The 17,721-nt window shown below is 41.8% G+C and overlaps 1 long non-coding RNA gene across 3 annotated transcripts; it reads right to left on the bottom strand.

The window, feature by feature from the left end:
* Positions 1-332: 332 nt before the first annotated feature.
* Positions 333-17,424, bottom strand: LOC115105996 (uncharacterized). 3 transcript variants are annotated; one of them, XR_003859958.2, is made up of 5 exons: positions 16,724-17,420; positions 16,029-16,260; positions 7,755-8,252; positions 555-681; positions 333-436 (listed from the first exon to the last, which is right to left on the bottom strand). It is a non-coding gene; the product is annotated as an uncharacterized LOC115105996 (long non-coding RNA). The 3 variants fall into 3 exon arrangements; XR_003859959.2 differs by lacking the exons at positions 333-436; positions 555-681 and having other exon boundaries at positions 688-7,969; positions 8,198-8,252; positions 16,724-17,424; XR_003859957.2 differs by lacking the exons at positions 333-436; positions 555-681 and having other exon boundaries at positions 688-8,252; positions 16,724-17,422.
* Between the last annotated feature and the right edge of the window lie 297 nt (positions 17,425-17,721).

Below are 17,721 nucleotides of genomic sequence, written 5' to 3'. Positions count from 1 at the left end.
GCCATCCTGTCTGGTGGTAATGGGACTACGTTATCTTACATGTCAGTGGTCATGCCATCCTGTCTGGTGGTAATGGGACTACGTTATCTTACATGTCAGTGGTCATACCATCCTGTCTGGTGGTAATGGGACTACGTTATCATACATGTCAGTGGTCATACCATCCTGTCTGGTGGTAATGGGACTACGTTATCATACATGTCAGTGGTCATACCTTCCTGTGTGGTTTCCTGTATACAACAAGAGTTCCCTGATCCTGGTGGTAATACACAGGATTTCCCACTCCTCATACTGACTGATACATTTAATAATAAAAAAAGACAATACAGGTATAAGTTGTCTAGTAAAATTTTAATGCCGAGTACCAGGTCTCTCTCCATTCAGAGACATCAGTATCAAGCCCGTCTGTCTCCATGTGCTGGCTCTATACATGTTTCTGTGAATGCATACACACACACAGTCACTGTTCTATTACCAAAGGCAGTTATGACCTATCATATCTGACACACAAACAGGTACTATGTTGACATTTGAACAGGTCAGACTAAACCTACCTAATTCTGTTCTCATCGATGACCATTGGTGAGTAGGCAAGAGGTGAGGCTGGAGGTGAGGTCTTTGCCAGAGCCCCATTGATGGGAATAGCAGCATAGATCAGCTCCTGGCCCCCCATCAAAGATACTGGTTGGTTGGCCACACACACACACATACATTATCAATGGTGGTTATGATTAGCCTGGTGAAACCAACCTGATCGATGTGTTCACCTTTCTATTTAATTTCAGATATCTTCAAATGTAACGTGAAATAGAATAGAGAACACAGGGATCAGGCTAGGTTCTTCCAGACTAGATTATGACCTGGCCATTACAGTGCCTTCGGAAAGTATTCACACCCCTGGACTTTTTACACATTGTTGCGTTACAGCCTGAATTTAACATGTGTTAGATTTATATTTTGTGTCACTGGACTACACACAGTACCCTATAATGTCAAAGTGGAATTATGTTGAGACATTTTAACAAATTAAAAATGAAAAGCTGAAATGTCCTGAGTCAATAAGTATTCAACCCCTTTGTTAAGGCAAGCCTAAATAAGTTCAGGAGTAAAAATGTGCTGAACAAGTCACATAATAAGTTGTATGGACTCACTCTGTGGGCAATAATAGTGTTTAAAATGATCTTCGAATGACTCTCTCATCTCTTTACCCCACACATACAGATAATTGTAAGGTCCCTCAGTCGAGCAGTGCATTTTAAACACAGATTCAACCACAAAGACCAGGGAGGTTTTCCAATGCCTCGCAAAGAAGGGCACCTAGTGGTAGATGGGTAAAAATTTAAAAAGCAGACATTGAATGTCCCTTTGATCATGGTTAAGTTATTAATTTCACTTTGGATGTTGTATCGATACAACAAGTCACAATGATACAGGCGTCCTTCCTAACTAAGTCGCTGGAGAGAACAGAAACAGCTCAGGGATTTCACCATGAGGCCAATGGTGACTTTAAATCAGTTACCAAGTTTAATAGCCGTGATGGGAGAACTTTGAGGATAGATCAACAACATTGTAGTTACTCCACAATATTAACCTAACTGACAAAGTGAAAAGAAGGAAGCCTGTGCGGAATAAAATTATTCCAAAACATGCGCCCTGTTTGCAATAAGGCACTAAAGTAAAACGGCAAAATAATTAACTTTGTCCTGAATACAAAGTGTTATGTTTGGGGCAAATCGAACACACCACATCACTGAGTACCACTCGCATCATGTTTTGGATATGCTTGTCATTGGAAAGGACTAGGGATTTTTAGGGGATAAAAATAAATGGAATAGAGCTAAGCACAGGCAAAATCCTAGAGGAAACCCTGGTTCAGTCTGCTTTCCAACAGACACTGAGATTAGATGATTGTCCTGCTGAAAGGTTAATTAGAACCCAAGGCCAAATAGAGATAGGGTGCAGCCTGCCAGCTTAGTGGAGACTGCCACTAGCACAGTCAGTATAGTCAGCTCAGCTATCCCCACTGAGACCGTGTGTGCCTCGATCTAGGTTGGGCAAAACTAAATATGGCGGTGTTCACCTTAGCAATCTCACTGGACTAAAGACCTCCTCCATTCCTGTCATTATTGAAAGAGATAGTGATATCTCACATCTCAAAATAGGGCTACTTAATGTTAGATCCCTCACTTCCAAGGCAGTTATAGTCAATGAACTAATCACTGATCATAATCTTGATGTGATTGGCCTAACTGAACTATGGCTTAAGCCTGATGAATTTACTGTGTTAAATGAGGCCTCTCCTCCTGATTACACTGGTGACCATATCCCCCGCGCATCCCGCAAAGGCGGATGTATTGCTAACATTTACGATGCCAAATTTCAATTTACGCAAAAAAATGACTACGTTTGTCTTTTGAACTTCTAGTCATGAAATCTATCCAAGCCTACTCAATCACTTTTTATTGCTACTGTTACAGGCCTTCTGGGCCATATACAGCGTTCCTCACTAAGTTCCCTGCATTCCTATTGGACCTTGTAGTCATGGCAGATAATATTCTAATTTTTGGTGACTTTAATAATCACATGGAAAAGTCCACAGACCCACTCCAAAAGGCTTTTGGAGCCATCATTGACTCAGTGGGTGTTCTGGACATGTTAGTTATTTAGCACCCCCTAGTGGCAGTTTAAGTTCAGCAGGCTAGAATTTACCTGTTTGTGTCATGTGACAGGAAGCAGTTTCAGAAGTAAAGCAATGCGTAAGATGTGCATGAGGGTAGTTACAATCCATCTTTATAAATTTCGTATGATGCAATGTCTGCAAGTACATTTGTTTATTAACACAAGATAAATATTTATCACAATTGTCATGTTTCTGTAAAAGATGAGTAATTGAGTTAGCTAATGCAAAGTGGCTTCAATGCTATATCTAGCTGAGTAATATCAAGTATACAGTTGCATTCTGGTAACTTTATTTTATATATATATATATATTTGGCTCTAGATTGAGTACTCTTAATCCTTATTTCATACATTTAGGGCAGTTATTGTGGAAGACATTCTTTATATGTTTGACAGAGAAGTTTCCATTAAAGAAAATTTGAGTTCTTTGAGTTCTATTAGATAGCTCTGAATCCACGATGTCGCAGAGGTTGAAAAGCCATAACACATACGTTTTTTCAACAACAGGTTATGGTCAATAATGTCAAAGGCTGCACTGAAATGTAACAGTACATCTCCCACAATCTTCTTATCAATTTATTTTAATCAGTCAGTCATTTGTGCCAGTGCAGTACATGTTGGGTGCCCTCCTCTATAAGCATGCTGTAAGTCTGTTAATTTGTTTACAGAGAAATAGAGTTGTATTTGGAATACAGAAGATAGACCTATTTAGTAAAAGACCAAGTCCATATTATGGCAACAGCAGCTCAAATAAGAAAAGAGAAATGACAGTCCATCATTACTTTAAGACATGAAGGTCAGTCAATCCGGAACATTAAGAACTTTGTAAGTTTCTTCAAGTGCAGTCACAAAAACCATCAAGTGCTATGATGTAACTGGCTCTCATGAGGACCGCCACTAGAAAGGAAGACCCAGAGTTACCTCTGCTGCAGAGGATAAATTCATTAGTTACCAGCCTCAGAAATTGCAGCCCAAATAAATGCTTCACAAAGTTCAAGTAACAGACACATCTCAACATCAACTGTTCAGAGGAGACTGTAAAATCAGGCCTACATGGTCAAATTGCTGCAAAGAAACTACTAATAAAGCACACCAATAAGACGAAGATACTTGCTTGGGCCAAGAAACACGAGCAATGGACATTAATTAGACAGGTGGAAATGTGCTCTTTGGTCTGATTTTTTGTTTCAACCGCCATGTCTTTGTGAGATGGAGAACGGATGATATCCGCTTGTGTGGTTCCCACCATGAAGTATGGAGGTGGTGGTGTGATGTTGCTTTGCTGGTAACACAGTCAGTGATTTATTTAGAATTCAAGGCACACTTACCCAGCATGGCTACCACAGCATTCTGCAGCGATACGCCATCCCATCTGGTTTGCGCTTAGTGGGACTATCATTTATTTTTCAACAGGACAATGACCCAACACACCTCCAGGCTGTGTAAGGGCAATTTGACCAAGGAGAGTAATGGAGCGCGGCATCAGATGACCTGGACTCCAATCACCCGATCTCAACCCAACTGTGATGGTTTGGAACCAGAGTGAAGGAAAGGCAGCCAACAACTGCTCAGCATATGTCCTTCAAGACTGTTGGAAAAGCATCCCAGGTGAAGCAGGTTGAGAGATGTGAAATGTTAAAAAAAAGAAAAACCTTTATTTAACCAGGTAGGCCAGTTGAGAACAAGTTCTCCTTTACAACTGCGACCTGGCCAAGATAAAGCAGAGCAACGCGACAAAAACAACACCAAGTTACACATGGGATAAACAAACTTACAGTCAATAACACAATATAAAACTCTGTATAGTGTTTGCAAATTAAGGAGGTAACGCAATAAATAGGCCAATAGTGGCGAAATAGTTACAATTTAGCAATTTACACTGGAGTGGTAGATGTGCAGATGAGGATGTGCAAGTAGAAATATTAGTGTGCAAAAGAGCAGAAAAACTAAAATGGGGATGAGGTAGGTAGTTGGATGGGCTGTGTACAGCTGCAGCGATCGGTAAGCTGCTCTGACAGCTGACGCTTAAAGTTAGGTGAGGGAGATATAAGTCTCCAACTTCAGTGGTTTTTGCTATTTTGTATATGACATCGCCGAAGTCAAGGATCGGTGGGATAGTCAGTTTTACGAGGGTATGTTTGGCAGCATGAGTGAAGGATGCTTTGTTGCGAAATAGGAAGCCAATTCTAGATTTCATTTTGGATTGGAGATGCTTAATGTGAGTCTGGAAGGAGAGTTTACATTCTAGCCAGACACCGAGGAATTTGTAGTTGTCCACATATTCTAAGTCAGAACCGTCCAGAGTAGTGATGCTAGTCGGGCGGGCGGGTAGCGATCGGTTGAAGAGCATGCATTTAGTTTTACTAGCATTTAAGAGCAGTTGGAGGCTACGGAAGGAGTGTTATGGCGTTGAAGCTTGTCTGGAGGTTTATTAACACAGTGTCCAAAGAAGGGCCAGATGTGTACAGAATGGTGTTATTTGCGTAGAGGTGGACCAAAGAATCGCAAGAGCGAAATCATTGATGTATACAGAGAAAAGAGTCGGCCTGAGAATTGAACCCAGTGGTACACCCATAGAGACTGCCAGAGGTCTGGACAACAGGCCCTCCGATTTGACAAACTGAACTCTATCTGAGAAGTAGTTGGTGAACCAGGCGAGGCAGTCATTAGAGAAACCAAGGCTGTTGAGTCTGCCGATAAAAATACGGTGATTGACAGAGTCGAAAGCCTTGGCCAGGTCGATGAGGACGGCTGCACAGTACTGTCTTTTATCAATGGCGGTTATGATATCGTTTAGGATCTTGAGTGTGGCCGAGGTGCACCCGTGACCAGCTCAGAAACTGGATTGCATAACGGAGAAGTTACGAATGCCAAGAAATTGCAGGAATGTGTAGGAATGCCAAGAGAGTGCAAAGCTGTCATCAAGGCAAAGGGTGACTACTTTAAAGAATCGCAAATATATTTTGGATTTGTTTAACACTTTTTTGGCTACTACAGTCGTGGCCAAAAGTTGAGAATGACAAATATACATTTTCACAAAGTCTGCTGCCTCAGTGTCATTAGATATTTGTCAGATGTTACTATGGAATACTGAAGTATAATTACATGCATGTTATAAGTGTCAAAGGCTTTTATTGACAATTACATGAAGTTGATGCAAAGAGTCAACATTTGCAGTTTTGACCCTTCTTTTTCAAGACCTCTGCAATCCGCCCCCTGGCATTCTGTCAATTAACTTCTGGGCCACATCCTGACTGATGGCAGCCCATTCTTGCATAATCAATGCGTGGAGTTTGTCAGAATTTGTGGGGTTTTGTTTGTCCACCCGCCTCTTGAGGATTGACCACAAGTTCTCAATGGGATTAAGGTCTGGGGAGTTTCCTGGCCATGGACCTAAAATATCAATGTTTTGTTTGCCGAGCCACTTAGTTCTCTCTTTTGCCTTTTGGCAAGGTGCTCCATCATGCTGGAAAAGGCATTGTTCCTCACCAAACTGTTCCTGGATGATTGGGAGAAGTTGCTCTCGGAGGATGTGTTGGTACCGTTCTTTATTCATGGCTGTGTTCTTAAGCAAAATTGTGAGTGAGCCCACTCCCTTGGCTGAGAAGCAACCCCACACATGAATGGTCTCAGGGAGCTTCACTGTTGGCATGACACAGGACTGATGGTAGCGCTCACCTCGTCTTCTCTGAACAAGCTTTTTTCCCCCAGATGCCCCAAATAATTGGAAAGAGGATTCATCAGAGAAAATTACTTTACCCCAGTCCTCAGCAGTCCAATCCCTGTACCTTTTGCAGAATATCAGTCTGTCCCTGATGTTTTTCCTGGAGAGAAGTGGCTTCTTTGCTGACCTTCTTGACACCGGGCCATCCTCCAAAAGTCTTCGCCTCACTGTGCATGCAGATGCACTCACACCTACCTGCTGACATTCCTGAGCAAGCTCTGTATTGGTGGTGCCCCGATCCCGCAGCTGAATCAACTTTAGGAGATGTTCCTGGCGCTTGCTGGACTTTCTTGGGCGCCCTGAAGCCTTCTACACAACAATTGAACCGCTCTCCTTGAAGTTCTTGATGATCCGATAAATGGTTGATTTAGGTACAATCTTACTGGCAGCAATATCCTTGCCTGTGAAGCCCTTTTTGTGCAAAGCAATGATGACGGCACATGTTTCCTTGCAGATGACCATGGTTGACAGAGGAAGAACAATGACTCCAAGCACCACCCTCCTTTTGAAGCTTCCAGTCTGTTATTCAAACTCAATCAGCATGACAGAGTGATCTCCAGCCTGGTCCTCGTCAATACTCACACCTGTGTTAACGATAGAATCACTGACATGTCAGCTGGTCCTTTTGTGGCAGGGCTGAAATGCAATGGAAATGTTTTGGGGGATTCAGTTCATATGCATGGCAAAGAGGGACTTTGCAATTAATTGGATCACTCTTCATAACTTTCTGGAGTATATGCAAATTGCCATCATACAAACGGAGGCAGCAGACTGAAAATATATATTTGCGTCATTCTCAAAACTTTTGGCCACGACTGTACATGTGTTATTTCATAGTTGAGGTCTTCACTATTATTCTACAATGTAGAAAATAGTAAAAAGAAAAGAAAATCCCTTGAATGAGTAGGTGTGTCCAAACATGACTGGTACTGTATGTAAATGACATTCATTATGGGTTATTGTGTGCAAAAAATAATATTGGCTTTGAATTTATTAATTTTAAATTCAGGCTGTAACACAACAACATTTTATTTTTTTATTTCACCTTTATTTCACCAGGTAGGCCAGTTGAGAACAAGTTCACATTTACAACAACCGAGACCTGGCCAAGATAAAGCAAAGCAGTGCGACAAAAACACCGAGTTACACATGGAATAAACAAACGTACAGTCAATAACACAATAGAAAGTCTATATACAGTGTGTGGAATAAGTCAAGGGGTATGAATACATTCTGAAGGCACATTATACGCATCTAAGAAGTAGAAAACAAGTAACAAATAAGGCCAGTTTATATACATTATGTTTCATTACTGGGGTTTCAAGTGTATCAAAGTAATGAAGTGTTTTACCTTCTGTATTTGTACAAATGATGAGCCTGTGAAAGCTGTTGTCGATGACAGGTTTGTCTAACCGGATACTTGCAAACATGTGGCTGACTGATCCATTCATAGTTATGCTCACAGTGAAGTCAAGTCTTCACTATGCTGCATGTTCTGCTGCCATCTGTACATCTCTCCAACAACTGCAACAGGCAATCTGATGAGGTGGTGTTGACTGGGAGGGCCTGTGACAGGGTGATATAATAGAGAGCCAAGTGGTAAATTGCATTTTTTTTTCTAGAGAAAGGACAAAGCTTTTTGCTATAGTGCACTTCACAACCAAAACGACTCTACTAGCTATATCGGATTGGCTGGGGAATTAGCCTACTAGTTCATCAAGCCAGTTATTTTTGAATGAAACTTTTCAAACATACATAACCAGATGTCTATGGTTTAGCTACTGGTATACTCACCACCACTGCACTGGGGACCAACGAACTCCAACCACCTATTCCGCATGATAGGGTCCTTCGGAAGAGCATGCAAACCATAGTTGGTCAATCCGTATAGGGATTTTCAGTCTCAAAACGGCTCATGTTGGAGCGATGAAAGGGATTAGTTGGTTTTTAGGGGCAGTCACTCTTTAAAAAAAGGTATATTATTCAACATTTCCACATGCAAAGCATGATTTTTTTTTTGAGAAAGCAAAAGTCTGTAATTGGCAGTGTTATTGGAACCTTTCATTCAGCCTCTGCCAAAAGGTCTGTGCGTGTGATGTGCTTGCATAGCTGCAAGGGTTGCTGGTTTAAACCCTGGTCTGCTGGCTGTTGCTCTCTATTTGGAGTCACACTCAAAATTAAAGTGGAAAACCACACTACAGGCTGATCCAACTTTGATGTAATGTCCTTAAAACAAGTCAAAATTAGGCTCAGTAGTGTGTGTGTGTGGCCTCCACGTGCGTGTATGACCTCCCTACAACGCCTGGGCATGCTCCTGATGAGGTGGAGGATGGTTTCCTGAGGGATCTCCTCCCAGACCTGGACTAAAGCATCCACCAACTCCTGGACAGTCTGTGGTGCAACGTGGCGTTGGTGGATGGAGCGAAACATGATGTCCCAGATGTGCTCAATTGGATTCAGGTCTGGGGAACGGGCGGGCCAGTCCATAGCATCAATGCCTTCCTCTTGCAGGAACTGCCGACACACTCCAGCCACATGAGGTCTAGCATTATCTTGCATTAGGAGGAACCCAGGGCCAATCACACCAGCATATGGTCTCACAAGGGGTCTGAGGATCTCATCTCGGTACCTAATGGCACACAGGCTAGCTCTGGCGAGCACATGGAGGGCTGTGCGGCCCCCCAAAGAAATGCCACCCCACCCCATGACTGACCCACCGCCAAACCGGTCATGCTGGAGGATGTTGCAGGCAGCAGAACGTTCTCCACGGCGTCTCCAGACTGTTACGTCTGTCACATGTGCTCAGTGTGAACCTGCTTTCATCTGTGAAGAGCACAGGGCGCCAGTGGCGAATTTGCCAATCTTGGTGTTCTCTGGCAAATGCCAAACGTCCTGCACGGTGTTGGGTTGTAAGCACAACCCCCACCTGTGGATGTTGGGCCCTCATAGAGTCTGTTTCTGACCGTTTGAGCAGACACATGCACATATGTGGCCTGCTGGAGGTCATTTTGCAGGGCTCTGGCAGTGCTCCTCCTGCTCCTCCTTGCACAAAGGCGGAGGTAGCGGTCCTGCTGCTGGGTTGTTGTCCTCCTACGGCCTCCTCTAAGTCTCCTGATGTACTGGCCTGTCTCCTGGTAGCGCCTCCATGCTCTGGACACTACGCTGACAGACACAGCAAACCTTCTTGCCACAGCTCGCATTGATGTGCCATCCTGGATGAGCTGCACTACCGGAGCCACTTGTGCGGGTTGTAGACTCCGTCTCATGCTACCACTAGAGTGAAAGCACCGCCAGCATTCAAAAATGACCAAAACATCAGCCAGGAAGCATAGGAACTGAGAAGTGGTCTTTGGTCACCACCTGCAGAACCACTCCTTTATTGGGGGTGTCTTGCTAAATGCCTATAATTTCCACCTGTTGTCTATTCCATTTGCACAACAGCATGTGAAATGTATTGTCAATCAGTGTTCCTTCCTAAGTGGACAGTTTGATTTCACAGAAGTGTGATTGACTTGGAGTTACATTATGTTGTTTAAAGTGTTCCCTTTTTTTTGAGCAGTATATAAAATTGACTGAGGTCGTATAACTCCGCCATAGAGACTAGACAAAAACAAAGACATCCTATGTACACTAGAGCCACGTCTTTTACATCTTGTTTCTAGCCTAAAGTGTTGCAGAGTTAAGCATCCTATACATTTATATGGTTGGATCAGAATCACCTTTATAATCATTGGCCAGTATGGAGAATTAAGTAAAAAACCCATCTCCATCCATTGCTAATTTAGGAAATCGCTAGCTAGCCACCGGAGAACAACTACACGACAAGATGCAACAATTTAATGTTTTTCTGTCAATGACATTTGGCTTCTGATGCGATTGGTGTGAAGCCAAATCCAAACTGGCATCCCTTGACACTTTTCTTTGGTGCGCAAGGACCATTCACAGCTGAGCTCACTCAGTATAGCTGTTATTTTAGAATTATTTATCAAGGGAAGACAATTGCTTGCTGGCTTCCCTTGCATTCAATGCTACGGGTACTGTTTCGTTCGCTCGGATGCTTTCTCCAGTGAGATATATTTAGCCTCTTGCGAATTGAAGGACATTTATGAAACACAGATGAAAGAAAATAAATGTTTTCCCTTGGCATCCATGAATACACGCTAATGTAAGGTAGCAGCGTGGCAATTTGCCCAAAGCTGGTGTTGGTTTTGAACTGATGTACATTAGCTAGCTAGCTATGTTTTGTGGAATGTCGGACTAGCATTTGGACGTGAGCTAGCTGTTGTGTTCTGGCTCTATCTAGCTAGCTAGCGAATGACTGAAGTAATCTGTGTAAAAACTTCCCATAACCAAATATAGCTAGCTACGTTTCTTACCCTGTTCAGTAGCTAGCTAGCTTTTAGCTGACTGATGTTACCTAGCTACAGAGGCTAGCTGTTGGACAAGCAAGCTAACATTAGTTAGCTAATCAAAATATATGTTTGCATTTATTGATTAACATCAGCTTGAATACCACTATATAGATATCCATCTACAGTAGCCTAGGTTTGTTCCATATACTTCTGATTGGCAGCCTGGTGCAAGCAGTGGTGTTGTTGCAACGGAGTTGATCGACACTGTGTTAGAACTCTGAGTATTGGCAAAAAAAAAAAGATGTTAGCATTGTCAGAAATGCTACAAAAAAAAAGGTAGCACATCATTGGTTCTTAATGGACAGAAATTAGCATGTGAGAGCGATAAATTATACATTTCATCAAAACTATTGCCCCTAAAAAGGTCTAATGGTCACTTTATGGATGCTGTAGTCTCTTTCTTATCTGACGCCTAGATGTTGAGCTAGAATTTCTCTCCTAATGCTAACAACCCTGTTAAAAATCAAGTATGTGGTTCTCTAATGGCCGGACGGCTCACAAGAGGCAGGGAGTGCATTGTGTACCTCCAATCAAGATGATTTGAACATTTTCATCGACATTGGTGTCATATTGGCTTAGATATTATGGTAGGGAGACTTTAATTTAACATTGAGCTTCAATCAATGCAAATTATTAGTCAGCGCAACAATAATCTAAATTCATGGCCTTTTTAAACCAACCACTTAGCTAACCAACATTAACACTTATTGCATTCCACTGGTGGTTAAAGACGTGGAACACATTTCCTCACACGTTAAATCACAAAACTACAGTGCCTTTCGAAAATATTCAGACCCCTTGGATTTATTCACATTTTCTTGTGTTACAAAGTGGGATTCAAATTGATTTGTCATTTTTTGTCAACAATCTACACAAAATCATCTAATGTCAAAGTGGAAGAAAAATTCTAACACTTTGTAAAAGATTAATAAAAAAGGATATTAACTAAAATATAGTCGTATTCAGCTCCCTGTTAGAAACCCTTTGGGCATGGAGTCTATGAGAGCTGTGCAATAAATGCCCATTTTACCCCTGAACTAATTTAGGCTTGCCTAAACAAAAAAAGGGGCGGAATACTTAGTTATTCATATTTTATTTATCTTTAAAAATATATATAATTTATCTTCCACTATGAGTGTGTGCATATTGTTGACAAAAAAAAAATGAATCCCACTTTGTAACACAAACAAATGTGAAGAAATCCAAGGGGTCTGAATGCTTTTGCACTCTCGTATAAACTTTAATGAACACTCCATTAAGCACATTACATAGAACATGCAGTGTAATGTGTCCCTAGATTGGTAGTCACTATAGACTGACATCCTAACACAGTCTTAACATTTCTCACCCCACAAGGCTTCATTGTCTGTCGCCGACTCGGGTTTGATAAACCCATGCAGGCGCTGGTTATAACATACAGACCAGGGCCTGTGTTATCAAACCATCTCAAGAGTAGGGGTGTTGATTTAGGATCAGTTTTGCCTTCTCAGTTATAATGAATACAATTATATGGACATGGGGACGATTATATGGACATGGGGGGGGTGGGGGGTGGGGGGGAGACACTGATTCTAGATCAGCATTCCTACTTTGACAAGCTTCGTAAATACCGGCCCAGATGTCCGCAGCACATAAGGGTCTGTAACACAGTTGAGGGCCTGACTCAACATGTAAAACACCGCATCCAGCCTGTTTACCTACATTCCCCTGTAATGATGAGCCAAGTCTAATCTGTATCTGAGGGACAGCCGTCTGTCTGTTTCTGTCTGATGGTACATACCACACTAAGAATGGCAAACATTTGTTTTATACATAAACAGATGGGGATTTAAAATGTGTGAATTAAGGAGTCCAAGTAAAGCCACACTGTGCCTGGCATGCAGTGTACTGTACACAACAGCTGTAATGAGAGTCATACATAGTCCAGGGCCCATGTCCACTAAGCATCTTTGAGTAAGAGTGCTGATCTAGTATCAGTTTAGCCTTTTCGATCATAATGAATAAGATTATATGGACAGATACTAGATCAGCGCTCCTACTCTGAGATGCTTTGTGGATACGGGCCTGGGAAAAGAGGTCTTCTGACCTCTATGGGACATCATGGCTAAATAAATAGTCCTTTCACCAACAATAAGAGCTTAAACATGACTTAAAAGAGCTACAAATGAAGAGCCAGTTTTGTTGCTATTCTTAAAACGAAATTTTCAAGCAAATATTGTAAAATCTCCATAGAAACAATATGCACATTTTCCCACCAGAGGTGTTTCCATCAAATCGACTTGTTGTGGATAAAAGGCTGTGAGTGATGACGTAGTGCACACAAAAAAATATTTTGTTGTTAAGTTCCCATGTACCGAACAAAAACACAAACGTCACTGATGAAAACCTCATAACCAATTTTCATATTTTTTTTTACGTGTTTTGAAAGCAGTATCTCAATGTACTCTGGACATCTCATGACTCTAGGACCAAGAACATTTATTCAAAATAGCATGTTTATTATTAATGGTAGATTATGGCAGCTTTTTCCATTTCCTGAAAAGTTTGTGTTTTGGAGATGAGGTTTTCATCTAAAAGCAATGATAGATTAAATAGGCTTCCATCGCAATTTCAACTCCACCAATGTTTTGTCACAAAAAAAACCTCTGTGATAAATAGCAAACTTACACAATGTGGTTCTGGTGCATGCTCTCTAGATAAGACAGGGGGTTATACGAGATATGGACAAGATCATTTTATTTGATAATTGGCAGCCAATCACCAATTATAAATGCCACCAGCATTCAAATAATAGCCTACCCTCAATATTTATCCTATTGGAAATTTGAATGATGATAGTGCACTTAACCACCATTTGAAGTCCAGCAACAGGTCAGTGGAGCAGGCAGTGCACTCGTGCTATAAGGAGACATCTGTTGGGATGATAGACTTGATCTTCTCTGAATCAGTCGACCGACATCGGTTCAATTACTTGAATTCCATTTCGTTAATTTTCTTTATTTCAGTGAGCTCAATGTGCAGTTTCTGTAGAGATAAATTAGATCAAGCCTGAACTGTGCGATGTAGTAAGGAGCTGTATTTTCACAGTTTAGCGCAGAAAACATGGTAATTAAAATAAGCTTTTATCCAAGGTCTACCATTTTCCATTTGTAGAAGTGGGAAATTACGTTGTAGTTTACTCTCACATGACCGCGTGGTCTAGAATGGAATACAATTGCAGCCCACAGGTGGAAAATGGGAGGACACATTCAACATGTCGAATCGTAAGTATTGTTCCTAGAGATACATTTATTTATTTTATTAATAAAATAAATAATTTTATTTAACTAGGCAAACCAGTTAAAAACAAATTCTTATTGACAATGATGGCCTACCCTCCCCCAGGCAAATCCTCCCCTATGCCAGACAACCCTGGGCCGCCCTATGGGACTCCCGATCACGGCCGGTTGTGACAAAGCCTGGGAACGACCCAGGGTCTGTAGTGACATCAAGCATTGCCTTAGACCGCTGCGCCACTTGGGTATGCCTCTGTTGACTGGAAACGTTATTTTGGTGATACCGAACAGTTTAGATATGGTTGATCAAGGACACCAGGCGACAGAAGTTTCTGCAACGAATCATCTCTAAACAATTTTCTTGTTGCGGGACAGAGCAAAAATAATAGCTGCAGTCCAATTCTCTACGAGTGCACACTTCTGAGAGAAGGGGGAAGAATTGGAACATAACCAATATCATCCTTTCAGCAGGCAAATATAATCTATTTAGAAAGACATTTTTATGGCAGCAGTTTTCACAAAGTACTTTTAAGGTAGGAAAGGAACAAGGTCTCACCGAGAAGTCAATGGGATTGTTGGTGATCCCCTTCAGCACAGCCTTCAAAGGGTGCTTCATGAAGGGAGCCCACATGAGCAGGGAAACCAGGTAATAACCCAGAGAGCGCTGGGTGTTAGTCATGTTCCACCACCACGCCATACAGCAGGCCTAGCTGGTAGAACAGCACCGTTCCTACAGGGGCAGCATCAGGATACGGTTGTGTTCAGTAGGGACAAAAATAAATTGAAACAGGGAGTTTCCACTTCAACTTAATCTGTGTCCACAGACGCAACTAGCATGTGCCTTGCAAATGCTGTGTTTCAACATCTATGACAATGTGAGGGGGTCCAAGGCCTCCAAAATAGATTGGAAACATTTCCCAACTTAAAATACAGTCAAGAGCTGGCGGGCAACATTCATGTTACAAGGAGAGATCATTACTGATAATCAATAATATTACAGGGCCAGGGTTACAAATGATTATGCAATACCAATATGTTAATTATCCTTGAAGAGCTGATGAGTTCATGTGTGTGACACTGAAGTGTGAACTGCCATGGACAGTTTGATGTACATGCATGCATTCACAGGTATGTGGCTGCAGAGTACAAACAACACCAATGACATCAGTCTTTTGGGGGTGTGATATGCACTGGCTGTAGCCATTCATCCAGTGTTGCCAATTTAGCGACTTTGTCGTTATATTTAGTGAGTATTCAGACCCCTCTAGTGACACATTTAAAAAAAAAAAAAAGCGACTAGCGACAAATCTAGCGACTTTTTCTGGTGTTATTGGAGACTCTGACGTGAAAGAACGTATCGTTCTTACTCTTCTCAACGAACAGCGGGTGCTGCCGCGGATGCTGCCGTGGGCCCTGCCGCGGATGCTGACGTGGGCCCCACCCCCGTCCCAAAGCACTCACAGGCGGCCCAGTCAGAGCAGGAGATGTTCACCCCTCCGCATCCAGACTGCAAATGAATCACGCATGCGGGAAGCCGCCGCTTCCTGATCCCGCCCTGGCTTACATTTTAAAACATCTATTAACCTGAATTAGGGCCAGACTAGTTATAATTCTCAAAATGCCATTGGCAGTTTTTTCTATTATCTCTTTTTGGTCCAGTTCGATTTTTTTTTGTACACAATGTAAAAAATGTTATGGTTAAAATGTTAATGTTTTACTGTGACTTGTTGTTGGCTCCTAAATGGACCATAAGGTTAAAAACCAAACCCCCGCCAAAAATAATTAAATTAAACACTAAGTAACTCCGCCAGAGGGTCTCTTTTGCCGGTCCCAAGCCCGGATAAAGGAGGAGGGTTGGAATTCTGACATAAAAAAAAAACAAGAATCGACAGAAGTTCATTTGCAGTTCTAAACATATTTCGGGTGTTTTTTACTCACCTTTTGTCTCTCCACGACGTTATTCCTACAGCATCCATACTACAGCGTCCAATCACAATTACATGCACATGGCCAATTATGCAAATTCGGCGATGACGTCATTTAGGACAGCCAATAGCTACTTTCCTTACTGAGGAGTTGGGAACACTGCATTCATCCTCTCATGACTTGATTTCAATTTTGGTCCCTTAGGTTACCTTGTCCAGAAGCCTGGTGAAGCTGGCTACAAAATCTAGAAGATAAGGGTCATTACAATCAGTCAATAAAGGTTTAGCTCCACCCCAGAGACAACCACATCTTGTCTATGGCATATGCAGCATTAAATGGACTGTGCGTCTACAAATAACTATGGGCTAATTTGCAGGATTAAATGTGTTTGTGGTGATAAAAGCATATTCTACAAAAGAGCATTGACATCGTTAGTCTTTGGTTGAACGCAAACAAAACAGATTATAAACTTGAGTACAAACGACATGTCATCAAAAAGGATCACATACATATGTATTATTATGTTCCTTATTCATCCTGCATACGATGTTGTTCAATAACTTGTCCGGTTGACTAATGCCCATGTTTTTTGTGCCAACAAGCAACAATTCAGTCTACTTGGGCGTGCTGGCATGGGTGAACTTGTAACTGCGTAGTAACAGCTAGCTATCGTGTAATACTGCGACGATGTTTTGTAGCCCACTTACCTCGGAGTCCTGGGTTATACCACTCAGATCGTAGGTTTTGTTTTTGCAATTTAGCGTTGATAACACTGGTGTTTGTCTGAAAATATTACAACCATCGTAGGTGAGCTCCCGGCTCGCCGTGTTGTTATTTCCACACATGTTGATAGTCGTCACTAGTTACCACAACTACAAAGGAGTAATTGGCTAACCCCCGCCAACTTCTACATTTGATCTTAAAATAAGACTTTAAACCAAACCCTAACCACACTGCTAACCTTATGCCTAACCTTAAATTAAGACCAGAAACCATTATTTGTAAAAATTCATTTTTGCGATATACACTTTTGATTTCGTGGCTGTGGTAACGAGTGACAACCCAAAAGCAAGACGAAGCAGTATTTCTCCAGGTGGCGCTCCAACACTTCTTTATTTTATACGACCATAGGCAGGCTATATCAAACTACGTAGCGCACAAGGTTCAGTAAGAGAGTCAACGCTGCTCACACAGTGACAGAAATGCTTTCTCACAATATTGACAAACCTGTTGACCGTGCAAGGGGTAAAAATAAAAAAATATCATCAATTGTTCATTAATTTATCTAGCCTAAATCATTGGGCGCGTTCGAGCGGATCACTTTTGTCAAGTCTACAAAGTGTGTTGCATTATGGTTATAAAAATCTTCCCACTGGGGACTAGGATACTGCCGCGTTCAATACAACTTGGAAATCTCTGACTTCCGACTTCACTGCGTTCAATTTTTTAAAAATAAACTCAGCCTGGGAAAATCGTTTTGAATGGTCATTCAACTCAGAATTCCAAGTCAGAAACGCGAACTAGCAACACCCACTCTTTTCTGTACTTCTGGCTGTACAATTTTGATTGAGACATGTTGATTGAAGTAAGTTCTGTTCAAGATCAAACATTCGTGAGCAACTATATTCATTGGGTTTGGCTCGTCGAAGCCGTACTACTGCTGCAGTCAGCCATCAATGATCTGCAATTTACTGAAATTGCGGCT

This window comes from Oncorhynchus nerka, linkage group LG22 (assembly GCF_034236695.1).
Source record: "Oncorhynchus nerka isolate Pitt River linkage group LG22, Oner_Uvic_2.0, whole genome shotgun sequence".
Classification (NCBI taxonomy): Eukaryota; Metazoa; Chordata; class Actinopteri; order Salmoniformes; family Salmonidae; genus Oncorhynchus; species Oncorhynchus nerka.
This window is presented reverse-complemented; position numbering and strand designations above follow the sequence as displayed.